Below are 14992 nucleotides of genomic sequence, written 5' to 3' on the forward strand. Positions count from 1 at the left end.
AGCCCACCCTGGCCATAATTAAGAGAGTAAAAGGATCAGGCAGATGGAACAGAACACAGGCGGTCAAGGGAGCAAAACTAAGGATTTATTTAACAAATTTATATGGCTGCCCAAGTCACACACACTGACTCTGGGCAGCTTACAGAGTAAAATCCCCAATACCAAAAAAAAAAAAAAAAAGGATTATTAGATCTTAATGAGCAAAGACTGACAAATAAGGAATATGGGTATCTATGCATATTTATTTATAGAAATACAAAGTATCTTGCAAAAGGATACGGACCATAGGATAAAATATGTTTATGCCAGCATTCCCCCCAGACAATCTATGACTATAACTCTAATAATCTACCACTAGCAAGAACACCAGCTCTGCTGACAGGAATAGTGGGACTTGTTACCTCATCTGTAAAATGCCTGATTGGGCTGTTAATGAGTTGTTCTCTAGGAAAAAAGTGAGGCAAACATGTTGTTTCCATTGGCTGTGGATATTACATGATTTTGTTATTGTTAGGCACTGTGTACTGTACAGGTAGTCCTCATTTAATGACCACATTTGGGACCGGCAACTCCGTTGCTAAGTGATGCGATCATTAAGTGAGACATCACATGGCCATGACTTGCGATTTTATTGCTAGATTCTCCATTGACTCTGCTTGCTGGAAACTGGCTGTGAAGCGCACAAATGGCCATCACATGACCACGGGACACTGCAATGGTTGTAAATGCCTGCCAGGTGCCAAGTGCCTGAATGTCAATCACATGACCACAGGGATGCTGTGATGGTTGTAAGTGTGAGGACCAATCTTAAAGTTACATTTTCAGCACTGTGTTATCTTTGGCCACTAAACAGGGCAGTTGTTAAGTGAGGACTACCTGCATATATCATGGGTGATTAAAATAATTACTGATATTAGTACTTATTCAGTCTGGGTTGGACAAATTTAGTCCCCACACTGCTATTTTCAAGAATTCACAAAAACAACCCAATTATTCCACAAATGGTGGTAGCAAATTGGCAATACCAAACTAGAGCTTACCTGGTAGGTGTTGTACCCCTATCTCTGCAGCCATGGAAAATGGTTTCTCAGCTCCTTAATGCTGCATAAAATCATTGCCCATTTCTATTTCTCCTTCTACAGGATTGAGGTCTCTGTCTCAAGGGAAACAGGAGGATTTTAATGTTCAGTAACTAAGACAGCATTTGTTTCTGAAAAATTTCTATAATTTACATCAAGAGTGAGCAACTTACGACCCTGAATGAGAAAACTATAGGAGTAAACGCTAGGCTTAATTCATTTGAGAATCAAAGAAAAATCCTTCCTTTCACCTGAGAAAAAAACGGGGACCCCCCCCTCAACCATGTGTGTGTGTGAGGAGGCCCTGTCTACTCTGAATCACAGTGCTGGCCCTCAAAATTTCCAAAATGTTGAATGTAGAATCTGGATGCCAAAAGATGTATATTAAGCAGAGCACATTTTAAGGATGAATTAAACTAAGGCCACAGCAGAAGGCTTGCTTACGATAGCTTAATTTTTAAAAACCCAGCATTTTCACTTGGAACACAGAAAAGATTTGTGAGAACAAATCTTTATGTGGTAATGTGGCCATTGTATCTCAGGGCCATTATGCAGGCAATTCAAAGGTTACTGATTACACTGATTCTGGATCTGGCTGTTCCCATTTTTGATGGAATTGTCCAAGTAGCAGCTACCTGCACAGAAAAATCAGCATGATCACCAGAAGGACCTTCTTACACTCCCTATGAGAATTATACTTTTCTGGAACAGGATACCGTAAGATGCAATGGTACCAGCTGATGGGAAGGCAGTGGGAGAAAAAAGGCCCTTTGCCATTTGAGGAAATCAAAAATGTCATCATGTTTCTTAATCAATTGCAACTGGAACTCTAGTTCCCATTGAGATGCACTTCCCTCTTCTCTCTCCCTCCACTGAAGAATCTGTGAGTTGGACTTCTTAAATCGTTTTCAGATCCTTTCACCAAATTGGTTAATCTTATATGTACAAGAAGCTTGAGCTGTGGAATATTCAAAAACATTTTTTCAGTCAGCTTTTGTTTTTTTAATGGCTCCAAGACCTGATTTCTGAGGGGCTTTTTGGGTGGAATAGCCTCTCCCCAGTAGCTTCCCAGGTATGCGTTTTCAGGGCCAGATTCATACCTTCCCAAGCTTTCTTACATCTTAGTTGTACTGCTTTTAAATTCTTTGTGCTATTATTTGCTGATGCTGTTTCATTCTGTTTTTATTCTAGTGCTTTTATCTGATTTAGATTCTACATTTCTGTGCTATATTTATTATTTTTAAACTTCATTTTTTATTCGTGAACTGCCCACATAACATTTTTTTACTTTATTTACAACATTTCTATGCTACCTACATGAGGATGTGCTTCCAACTGCTGTATAACAATTTGTTTTCATTTATATATTCTGCAGCTTCAAGTAGTACATAAAAAGCTTTCCTTAGTCTGTACCTTTACTAGCTGGATATATTCTATAAAAATAAAATAAAATAAAAATCACTGCATATAGAAAGCTAGCTTGAGAGAAGAAAAGATTCAGCCTAGTTTTCTCTGAAGTTTTTCCTCCCTTTGTGAGATATCTTCAAATATGCATATACGAACACACACACACACACACACACTTGCCTCCTGAAATGGTTCTATTTTATTGCTTATTTTGTAAGAACATAAACTAGATCACATTCTTCCTAATGAAGTTTTGGTTCCCTTTGCCTGCACAAAGCTCACCTTGCTCATTTAGACTTTTCCCATTTTCCCAGTCTAGGACACTTCTTAGAGTTACTTAAAACTTCTTACAGTTAAAAACACTGTTATGCATCTGTGGTCCCAGAACTGTGGGTGACATTACCTACAGGCATCATCCCAATCTCACCTTTACAATAAAATTTTATTTTTGACCCTCCTTACTATTAATATCCTTAAATTTTGAAGTTTTGTTCCATTGCTTGTCTGCTATAGCTATGGCTCTTAGCCACCATGATTTTGAATTGCATTAAGATCTATTAAAAGATGATGTAGCATAACAGGGAGAGTGCCATTGAGGAAGCAAGTCTACTTGCCTTTCCAAAATTGATGGGGTAAAAAGGCTGAGCAAAGTTACAGCTGGAGGAACAGTATCAGTAAGAGAACATAGAACATCTGCTTAGGAAGATGCTTACTTCTCAAAAAAAGTCCCTGGCACGACCTCTGAACATAATTTCATGTGGGTAGCAGTTATACTTGCTAGTATCTATTGTTAGTGCACTAGAAAACATGTGGAGGGTAAGCAGCAGACATGAATGTTTAAATGCACAACAGATATAGGCCAGGGAGGCCCAGACGCGATGGTCTCCCTGCTGCTGCTGCTAACTGGTCTTTTAATCCATGTTAGGCTATCAGGAGAGCTTGCTAACACAATCACAAAATGTTCACACTAGAAAGGATCAGGCACGCCATTACCCAAAGGGACACGTCCAGAGGCTTATGAGATGCAGGAATTTAGGACTCAACTCCCTTATGGATCAACTCCCTTATGGATCAGACTACTGGGACAGGTAAGAGTAGATATCATGACAGAGCAGCGTATATATCCATGAACACCAGAGAAATGTATTGGTTCAAATTTAGTAGGTGTTAACTGGCCAACCTCTAGCACGGTTAGGCACGTTTGCCCACTGTCTGAAAGTGCCAGAGACGGAATGGGCCAGTAATTGCCTGTGTTCTCCCAATGAAGCAGTATCATTTTTATGTAAATATGACATTTTCCCTGATGCTCTTGAATGTGCACAAAAAAAAGAAAATTTAATCGAGTCGCATCATGTCTGCCGCAGGCCAAAGCCATCTTTCCTCTCTCTCTGCTGCTGTGTTGTTTTAAGAGCTTGGCTAATACACACCATCCACCCCCATCAGCCAGGAAAGCATCTTGCAGGCCATACTCAAGTGCAACCTAAGCTATCCAGAACACAGCGAGACATAAATGACATCATGTCAAAAAGCATTAAAGCAGGCTTTGGAGAGTCAGATAATCCCTATCTCTGGTATTTATTTGTAGATGGCTCCTATTAGTACTCACAGTGAGTTATGTGGCTGCTATCCTGGGACCTACATAGGTGCCAAGTAGGAAAGTCTTCTAATCCCAGTTACAGGAAGTCTTCTTCACTTGAACCTTCTGTTTCCATAGACTTTCCAATTCTAGTTCTCAAAGGGGCTGCACTTTCCCAGGCAGAACTTGTATGTAATTTGGAGGTCCTCCTAGAATTTCATTGGATGAGAAAGCGGCAGCAATAGCCAGATTCATCTGGTGCATTAATTATGCCCTTTCCTTGGATTGAAAGACCCTTCTTGCAGTCACGTGTATTAGACATATCTAGTCTAGATCACTGCAACACTTTCTAAATGGGACTGCCCTTGTGGAACACTCAGAAGCTACAGCTGGTCCAGAATGCTGCAGCTCAAGTACTTACGGGCGTACTTCATTTCACCCATATGGTACCTCTATCTTGCAAGCCGCCCTAGATACCCACTGGCTTCTGGGTGCAGTTCAAGATGCTATTGGTCACCTAGAAAGCTCTTCATTAGCTTAGGGCCTAGATACCTGTGGAACTGCCTTTCTCCTATTGGTTCTGCCTGACTGGTGAGACCTGACAGGGTTGGCATGCTCTATGTCTATCCTTGGAAATGGACCTTCTCTCTGGCAGAACCTATCCTTTGGAATAGCATTTCCCCTAAAGTCTGTATTGCTCCATACCTATTGTTCTTTAGGAAAGCCTTGAAGACTTCGCTTTTTCAGCAGGCCTTGGGGCAGGGTAATTTGTGACCCTGCTCATGATATCTGACATAGGTCATTATTTATTTATTTTTAATTGCTATGGGAGGATTGTTTTTCTTTTGTAGTTGCTTCTAATTGTTGCTATTATATTGTTCTATGTGCCTGGAGTTGCTACAGTAATTGAGATGGCCTATACATTGATCAAATATATACCAATGAACAAACATACCAGGAGAGAAAAATTCTACAGGGTCTCAAGAATGTGAGATATGCTGGACAGTTTCTTGAAAATGTCAAGTGCTTTTCCCCCTTCTATTGCTTACAAATGCAAAATGATGTGTTTAAATACATGGACATCCTGAAAATCTCTAGGATGAAGACAAGTGGCTAAACCAGATTTTCAGATGTTGGGAGCAGGAGGCAATGAACTTCATTTCTTGGTTTCTGAGCTCTTCTGACAGCAAATAAACCAAAAATAAATTACACAGAATGTTTTAATTTGCTTAATTTAGCTATGCTGCAGAATTCAGCTTTTCTTGGTACAGAATTTAAAATATTAAAAAAAATTAAAATAACACTCCTAATTATAATTTCTCTGTTCTGCAGTCCAAGATACGTTGGTTGTGATCACACAACACACTTAATTGGGTCACATGTAAGTGTTTCAACAGAACACACTAAGCCAGTTAACACTGTGGATAGAAGATATTAGTTCAGCCCAAACTGACCCGAGTCAACCATGACTTTTGAATGAGAATTGGAGATTTAATCTTCTCTTCCAGCTACCAAGGAAGTCCTAGGGCAGCCCACTCCCCAAAATAGGACTGCTCTACAGATTTACTCTCAATCACTTTAGGTTCACCCTCTGTGGCCACTTGGGGGGGACAAAGCATGGGAAGATAAGCTATGGCCATAAGTAAGCATCAAAGATGGCCACTCCCTGTTTGACTAGAGCACCTGTGATTGTGCATGGGAGTGTATACTGACTGTATATGCGGAGGTAGTGGCAGACTGCATCAATAAGTCATGTGAATACTGTCATTATACAATAAAGGCATCATTTTTAGTGAGTAGGGAGGAAATGAGTAGTTACAGATATAGTCTCAAAAAAGGGGGGGGGGGGAGGGTATCAGCAGCAGCATTCAAATACCTATCCCAACAAAGCAACATTTTTTGCTAGATATACTGAAGCCTCAATGGACCAGTTCAGTTGAACTTCACTAGGAGGGCAATATTTCCACAATTATATTTGAAAATATGGATTCTTCTGATTCTGTTCTAGCAAAAACCTTATACAGTACATTCCATAGTTGCTAACTGGCACAAAAATCTTGGAAAGGCAAAGGATTAACGAGGGAACTATTATGTGCATATTCAAGCTGCCAAGACAACACATCAAAGTTAGAAATGAAGAACCTCAAATCTTTGCCTAAAAGAGTTGGTCATTTACTTTTCCATAGTAAGCTAGAAAACATTAAAATGAATTCTCACAAAAAATCAATACAAGCTCCAATATGCATGAAAATAAAAATTAAAAAAAAAAAAGCAGGAACCATGCAGTCTTCAGGAGATTTAGGAACTCTCTCTACACAAACAACTCAAATGCAGAAGTGTGGAAGATCTTGAACTTTAAATGCTAACACTTGCACCCAGTTTTGCATCCAACATTGTCTAGATTAGCAGATGACAAAATATCTTAATATTTGGAAGTCCCAAGTTTCTCCCCATCTCTACCTATCTCTAGGCAGAAACTGGCTATGATGAAACTGTGTTCAGAAATAAAAGCATAGACTTGAACTCAGTGAAGAAAATCATACCTTCCCTTTATTTATTTCAATGTACAAAGTTCTTATCCCAAAGTTTCCCATTTAACCAAGATATTGTTACTGATCTCAGCACTAAGTGTTTACAGACTTTCTTGATAGGACAGGATGGGCAGCAGGATAACTCAGCTTGGCTTGCAGCAGATGAGTTAAGAAATATGGCACTTGTAGTTTGATGAGGGCTGTTCTAAATTAAATGAGTGGATTCCTATGATAAGGAACAGAAGTCAATATCATATGATGGCAGTCAGAATCTGTATCTCACTCATGTTCTACATTTATATATGGAACAAATTACTATAAGAATGTTCAAAGAGAGGGCCCCGGCCTGGACCTACCTAACTGGCTCCATAGAGACCCAAGAATGGGGAGATGACTGGGTAGAGAGTCTACAGAATCAACAGGCATCTACCTTTCAATGAAACATGGAAGAATATTCTTTTCAGGCCCTGTTTAACATGAGATCCCATTTCTACAGTCATCTCATTTCTAAAACTACATTATCCTATGGTCGGAGTGTTCTTCCAACATCTTGGGGGATTCCAAAATTTGGTATTCTTGGGGCCTTTTTAATATTCTGCATCTTCTCACTACCATCAAATGATGTAAATCAATGATTCCCAGTAAAAGTGGGTGAGTAGGTGGAAGGGAGAATACTCTGAGAGCATGAGAAGGTCAAAAGGAAAGGCTCAATCAGTTCCCTGATTCTAAGTCACAAAATGGGAACATATTAGTATAGTATTTTTTATGTTAAAGACTACCCCCACTAACAAGCAGAGTAGATTCACTGGAGTTCTTGGGGACCTGTTTATCTTTTCTTCACATGATTTTTTTTTTTTTTAAATGTGTATCCCCACTTCTGCCTGAAGGTAAGAATGGACTTGCCTTATTTTGGTTGGGGATATTGTTTCTTTGCTTTTCAAAATTTACAAAACATGAGATAACCCTGCCTGCCTGCCTGCCTGCCTGCCTGCCTGCCTGCCTGCCTGCCGTGAGGATGTATGTGTATGTCTCGTTCACAATAATACAAACACAAAGGCTCAAATGAGAGCCCAAGGACTGCACTGGAAAGCAGTTTGCTCTTCCTCAGCAAAGCCTCCCACCCCCTTGTGCTCTCATCAGCAGTGAGCCTCTCCCCTACCCCATGCACAAGCATTCAGCTGACTGAGCCATTTCCCTGTTCAACTGCCTCGCTGCATTACCCACTCCGCGGGCACCCAATGCTGAGCAGAATGGGGCATGGAACAGCTCGATGCCAAGCTGCAGTCAACGCTCCAGGGGTTGTGTCAAATGGGCCATCTAGCACAGAATGGCATATGCCAGGTATTTATGTCTGTGAGTAGAGAGAGAAGGAATGCACTGGGAAGTACATGAATCCTGTCTGAGCCTGGGTAGTGGTTAAAGGGCTTAGCACAGAGGCCAACAAAAAAAAGTTTCCTGGGTAATTTTTGTTTAGATGCTTCAGGGAAGAGAACAGCAGAAAATAAAACCTGTTACTTGTAACTTGAGGGACTGTCTTGGTTATTACACATGTAATACAGATATGAAACTAGAAACTTTCATGAGTATACATCTACAAGTTTACAAGTTCAGATTTGTCGCAGATCTTTTTTTTTTAATTTTTAGATACATACGTCAGGTTTATGATGTCCAGCAGTGCAGGGTAGGTGTATGCGTATTCCAAAGCAAATGTGTGTACTGGAAATTGAGATGGAATACGTTTATGGGCATTCCACAAGAATTTGCTTGTGCCAATCTCCCAATTCAAGGATGTCTATAAGCTAACTTGGATATTATCTAAACCATGAGGACAATGCCCATTACCAGACTGGATCTTTCCCAATAGCATCTATTGAAGCAGAGATGCGGGATGGCATCATAGTATTAAGCATTAGGACTGCCTCTCCCCGATCACATCAGCCTGTCCCATTAGATCTGGCAGGCATAGTATGCTATGCGTTCCAATGGCCAGGGACTTGCATTTGGTGGGTCCCAGGAGGGGGGCCTTCTCTGCCGTGGCTCCCTCCTTGTAGAACATTCTCCCCCCCCCCCGAAGTCAGGCTCGCCCCTTCCCTGCTGCCATTTAGGAAGTCTCTCAAGACATGGTTATGTCATCAGGCCTGCGGGTCTTTGGGAACTGGAGACATTCTTAGATGGCTCCACTATGATTGATATTCTGCTCTCTCAGTTGGCTTTGTATATTTTAAAATTTAATTTAAAAAAAATTGGATGTTTTTATTTTAATAATCATTTTTATCTTTTTATAATGATTGTTTTTATTCATCTGTTATTTTATTTAATTGTACGCTGCCCAGAGTCGCTTAGTGTGAGATGGGTGGCTATATAAATGTGACAAACAAACAAACAAACAAACAGCATTTCCAAACTCCTACAAAACATGGTGTGCAGGCAGAACACACTGTTGCTTCCATGTAACTAGGTGAAGCAGAAATATAACATGACATAGGGAACGACATGGGTGCAAATGTGTATTTATGGCATGAACTCTAACATTTATTTCTCCTCCCACATGTTATTCTTTTTTTAAAAAAATCAATTTGCCTGACAGAGTTCCTGAAAACTTGAAAGCATGTGTGCTGTTTTGCAAAGGTTGAACTGGCCTAAAAAAAGTATTGCTTCAATATAGATTTTGCGCATATTTTAGTTTAGTTTAGCTTAGCTTAGCTTAAACAGAAAAAAAAAAATCTCCTTGACTGTCAGAGATCAAGCCAGCATCTCTTTTTTCAAATTCAAACAAAAGGAGCTCTGTCAGAATCCAGAAACTGAACAAGAAAGCAAATCAAACCCTACTTTTTCAAAAGGGAAGGATACACTCCTTGGGCCTATTCATCTCACAATCTTTCCATTCAAACATCTGAAGGTGCCTCTGCCTGAGAGTGAACTAGAATTTTGGAGAAACTTCCAGGCCATTACATCCCTGTGTAATGCTGTGCAGTCTTTTTTGGCTTCCATTAAATTCTATGTAGTCTCTGTTGCCCCTTACAAACTTGCAGAACATACGTGCTTCTTCTACTTTCACACAGGAGAAAAGGAAACTATTTTAGACTGAGTGGGATCACTGGTCCATCTAGTTCATTACTGACCCTGACTGGCAGTAGCTTTCCATGGTTTCAGATACTTTGTCAAACTTGGCCTGAAAATGCCACAGTATTCAGTAGGGATCCTCTGGTTTACTACAGACCACATAGAAAAGGGGAGACTAGAATGGACCAATGCATTCAACAACCAAGCACTATGAGCGAGTGAAGTGTCACAGGAGTGAAAAGACTTTAACCACCATTTCTAGCGCAATCTGATAATATTGCTGGCCTCCACAGGGACAGTGTGGCCACATCAGCACTAGATAATCAAGATTCAGCTTCCAACTCCATCTTTCTCGGTTGTCTCTCAGTACTTATAATTGGACATGAAATACAGATTGCTGCGCAGAATGCTGTCAATTGAGAGTTTAGATGTATTCAAAAAGCCAGGGTTATAGTAGTTTGTGCTCACAATAACCATATAAGGCAACAGTGCTCAATTTTCACACTAATGCTGTGCAAATAATAGGAAAGAGGGGAGAGTAATTTCAGATCCTCACAAGGCCAGAAACCATCTTCCCTCCTGCAAAATGGAAGAAATTAGCGAGCTCTCTATAATAAATGGATGTATCAAAATTGGGGTGGGGGGAAGGATCAGAAAGTTAGGAGGAGGAATAGAGGAATACTCAGAACTTTGTGAAAATGACTGCTATCTGGAGAGAGTTAGTACTTGCTTATTTTTCTTATACACAATGTAGGAAAGTGCAATCACACAATGAAGTGTGGATAGCACAAGGCATTCCTTGCGGTTCTAGGTATAGTTTACAGATGGATCCACTAGCTTGGAGAGAGCCCAAGGTGTCCCAGGAGGGCTCTTTTGTCTTCATCCTTTCATATGGCAGCAGTCATAGGAGGGTACATCAAGCCACACAGAAATAGCCCAGTGCAGGAGTGGCCCCTCTTGATCACTTCTGGCCTTTAGCAAATTAAGACTTAGGAAGAAGCCTTAGCCTGAGGAAGTACTTAGTTTAATCTCTGCAACGCCTAGAAGTTGCTATTCCTTCCCTCTCTGGATTTCTCAAATCTTTTGAACCAACTGGGCCATTGCTGTGATCCCCAGCAACTTTTATAGTAACAGAGATGAGATTAGATTGGGAGACTTGGAAAGGAAAGAGAGACAGACAGTGAAACTTTAAATAGAAAGAGCTGTAAAGAGCTAAACTTGAGGGATGGTAAGGGGGTGGTGGGGGTTGTGCCTTATCAGAGGTGGGGAAAATACAGTGTTTATTCAAATATATTTTGTTAAAATTAGGAACTTCTTCTCTTTGGCTACCCAAGAGGAACACAAAAGGGCAGGAGAAATTATGCAAGAGAATGAGCAATTATAGCAATAAGATAAGGAAGAATTCATGGTACAAACCAATGAGCTAAAAAGCCTTCAAGGAAGGTGATGGGAGGACACCTTCAGTCAAACATAAAGTCAAGGCTAATTTGTATTTACATGGCAACTAGGTAACTGGGGGAGGGGGGGGGACTGGCTTTTGACATGGAGAGACTAAGGCCAATGAGCTTGGCTCCTTAGCCAGGAGAAATGTGAAAGAGGACTCTGAACTCTACAGCAGAGCTCAAAATCTTCAAGCCAAGGACAGATGAACAAAAACAAGAAGTGTGTTACGGAGCAAGGCACCAATGAAACAGGGGCACCCGGACTAACAAAAGTGACTCTCTGTTGGGTAATAGCACAACAGTTCCCAAGCAAATGTTGCAACATCAGATGGGAGGGGACAGGTGATAATGCCTCTGGCCAGAGCAGAGGAGGAGGAGGAGGAGAATCTGATTAATTGTATAGACCTTTTGTGCAGGATGGAATCAATCAGAAGTGAGATAAAGAAAGAGGCCCCAAGGCATGGCCATGCCAAGGCCTGGAGCAGGTACCTACCGGTACCCAGGGTAGTAGAAATGCCACCACACCTGGAAGGCCCCTCTAGAATCCAGCAGGGGGCAGTCTTGGCCCAGAAAGCAGGCTGCACTGATTACTTTGCAGCCCTGGAGGAAAGGGGGGGGGGGCTGCGCTTCTCCTTGAAAACCTTTGTAGACCCTCCCCTCTCCTTTCCTGCTGGGATTTCAAAGGAAACTCTGGGCTATTTCCAACTACTTTTGCAAGCGCCTGTGACACCAGCAGCTGTGAGTGCATCCGGTCCTGTCCTCCCTCCTTCCCTAATGAAGGGAGAGCGCAGAACTGCCTGCTGACTCTTTTGTCCTACTCACAAACCCCTTTCCCAAACCCCTTCTCCCTGCTCACCATCCAGCAGCAGCTATTTATAGCCAAGAGGCCTCTTGGCATGTTGGGAATTCCCCTTAATAAATCCGACTGTCCCCAAGCTGTTTTAAGATGGGAATATCTGTTGGTGGCTCAGCCTCCCAATCCTCAGAACGGCTTCCGGGGAAGCAGGGTCAGTGACCACAAAGAAAGGCGCAGCCAAACTGGTCAAGCTGTGGCCAAATCTTTGGATCTGATCTGAAACAAACTGGATGTCCTTCTTTTCCAAAATAGAAGTGGAGTAGGCCTGGGAGGCAAACCACTCCCATTTCCACCGTTGAATCTCCCCTTCCCCAATCAAAGTTATGCTGCTGAAAGTTGGCAGAAAAGTGGCTAAAACCTGATAGCATGATTTCAGACCATTTCAGGGTGAGCTGGGGTTTCTCAAGGTGGAAATAGAGCACAGGGGTGCTGTAAATGGTATGACTGGGGCCACAGGCTCAACAGGGTTGTGAAATCCAGAAGCAACTCCTTACACATCATTTCTAGCAGAGGGAGAAAACTGGGGTATCAGTATCCTCCACGTACCCATATGCCCACAGTGGGCAGATGTTCTCTGCTCCCCTCTCCTTACCTCCATCTCCACTCACAATCAAGTGACTCCCCAAGTTACCGGTGTCCCCCCACTGGAGCCACAAAAACTGCTGGCTCTGAAGCTATGAAACAGAGAGGAAGCTATTCTAGAGTACAAGACAGATAGAAGTATAATGTGTAGACCTAAAGTAGGCTGTACTATAAATCAAAAAGTCCCTAGTTCAGATTTGGCTTCTACCACAGTAGCAAGGATTTCTCTCTGTCTTTCTCCCTTCCTATTACAGTCCCCTGTCTGAAGTATGGGGAACAATAATGACTTACCTTACGAGGTTGTTGTAAGGAGTATAATGATGGTACATGTGCAATTCTTCTCTGAACACTGGAAAATGTGATGTAAACCTTAAGTACTTTTATTTCAAATATTTCTGTGCCATTTTGACCATGAAGAAAGCTTTATATTAAATATCATTCATCTTCACAGCTGTTCAAAGACATAAGTGTAAATGATCACATTTTGTAGATAGTTAGCCGATACTCAAAAAGACATACTTTGCATCACATATGCACCATCTCAGTCCTTACTGGAGGACTCATTACTTATCTGGGTACATTGTGCAGAATAATCTGCACTCTGGAAAAGTTACTTGCTTTCATTCTACCTCCCTTCCCAAGATTGCTTACTAAATTAAAGTCGGCACTCAACTGCCATTAAAAACTCTTTCCTTGAGAAGTCGCTGGGCATTAATATTTTTTTATCATTTGGATCATGTCCATTTAAGGAGCACCCTCCCCAAATTAGTGGCAGGTAAACTTTTCTCGAGATAGAGTTTTATACCACGTGATGACAAAGCTCCCACATTAACTGATGAAAGGGTTCTCAGAGGGAGTAGTATATTCCTTTTCATTGTATTTATTTATGAGATTTCTATTCCACTTTTCATTCTGGTGCTCAAGATAATATACACAGTACTCTGTCTTTCTGTTTTTATCCACAACACCCCCATAAGATAGGTTGGGCTGACAGAAAGTGATCGTCCCAAAGTTACCCAGCCAGCATCTGTGACTGAGGGTAGACTAGAAATTGCTCTTAATCTTAGTCCAATATCTTAACCAGTACACTAAACTGGCTCTTAGGTCCCTCTGTGATATACAACGGCTTCAGCCTTTTCTGTCCTTGTGCCTGTCAAATGTATTAGGACTCCCAGCATTCTGGGAGATAACATCCTAGCACATTTGGAGGTACAAGATTGGGGAAGGCTGGATGATATGCTTTTTTCCTCTGCCTCCATACCCATGTTGACTGCATTAATGAACATATGTAGATCTTCCTATCTTCCCCAGTCTCTCTTTCTCTCTTCCACTCCTGCACTGTTCTGGACAGCCCCACATCTGGGACCTTCCATCTGGAGATGGTATCGGCCAAATGGGAAGAATGTCTGCTAAGCTATGGCATGTATGGAAACTCCTTCCTTCTGGCCAAGCCCAGAAGCATTGTTGACTGCAACAGTGAACTTGGAATGGCTGTCTTTTCTTGACTCTTTCAAGATAGTGCTCTGTAATTATGCCTTTGATGCCAGCATAAACAAAGGGACATATACATGCATGCCCAGATCTGAAATCAATACCAAGCTCTTGTTGCTCCCATCCAGATCCCAGTGCCAGAAATAAGAGCTGGTATTTATAGCTGTTTTCAATCAGACACAAGAATGGAGATAAGAGGGAAAGAAGTGAAATCATGGACTGATTTCTGAAATAATTCCTTCCAAGAAAGAACACAGTAGTGGACAGACAATTAAAGGGAAAAGGGGACCATGTTGTGAACGCCATAGCATGGGTGTGCACCTTGAAAATCATTTGTGTGTATGCATGCATGAATGCGTGGAAGGTGGGAGATGATGGAAAGAGAAATCCCTAGCAGTAATAGGAAGTCTGGGTCATTTTCAAACACCTGTGGATCCCTTGCGGAAAATAAAATTGAAAATGGCACAATAAAGCCATAATTACCAGGGATGTAAATCCTTGTTTCTTTTAATCCACTGTTTTTTTGTAGTCAAACAAACAAGCTTTGCAGGTTTTTGAAGCACTGCATAAAACCTACAAATTCTGTTGAATAAGGAAAAATAGCACAATAAGTATGACTTTATCATAAATCCATCAACATTCCAATGACAAGCCAAATTGTCTTTGGTTATAGTGATGCTGCATATAGTTGGGATACTAAAACCAGTAACAATAAAACAGAATCTCATAGGACGCACTACATCTGAAGCATTATCTGTTATCTGATCTATGACCGGGTATAGAAGTTCTTCACCATATTTTGTTGTTATCGGTTCTCACTCAATTCAATGAAAGAATATGCTTTAGAAATCGTTTCATAGAAGAAAAGAACTTTGGAGATATTCTCAGAACAAAACATGGTGGACTTAATACTTTTTTAGTTCACGATGGGTGACGAGGTGTTTGTTCCATCTTTTATTGCACAA

The 14992-nt window shown here is 41.2% G+C and overlaps 1 long non-coding RNA gene across 1 annotated transcript; it reads right to left on the reverse strand.

Moving 5' to 3' along the window:
* Nucleotides 1-1075: 1075 nt before the first annotated feature.
* LOC148215046 (uncharacterized) lies at nt 1076-14576 on the reverse strand. Its single transcript, XR_015797160.1, has 3 exons — nt 14511-14576; nt 12828-12987; nt 1076-1153 (listed from the first exon to the last, which is right to left on the reverse strand). It is a non-coding gene; the product is annotated as an uncharacterized LOC148215046 (long non-coding RNA).
* Nucleotides 14577-14992: the final 416 nt, after the last annotated feature.

This window comes from Python bivittatus, unplaced genomic scaffold (assembly GCF_059951505.1).
Source record: "Python bivittatus isolate LINGU-HERP-01145 unplaced genomic scaffold, Pbiv_v1 ctg000480_np1212, whole genome shotgun sequence".
Taxonomy (NCBI): Eukaryota; Metazoa; Chordata; class Lepidosauria; order Squamata; family Pythonidae; genus Python; species Python bivittatus.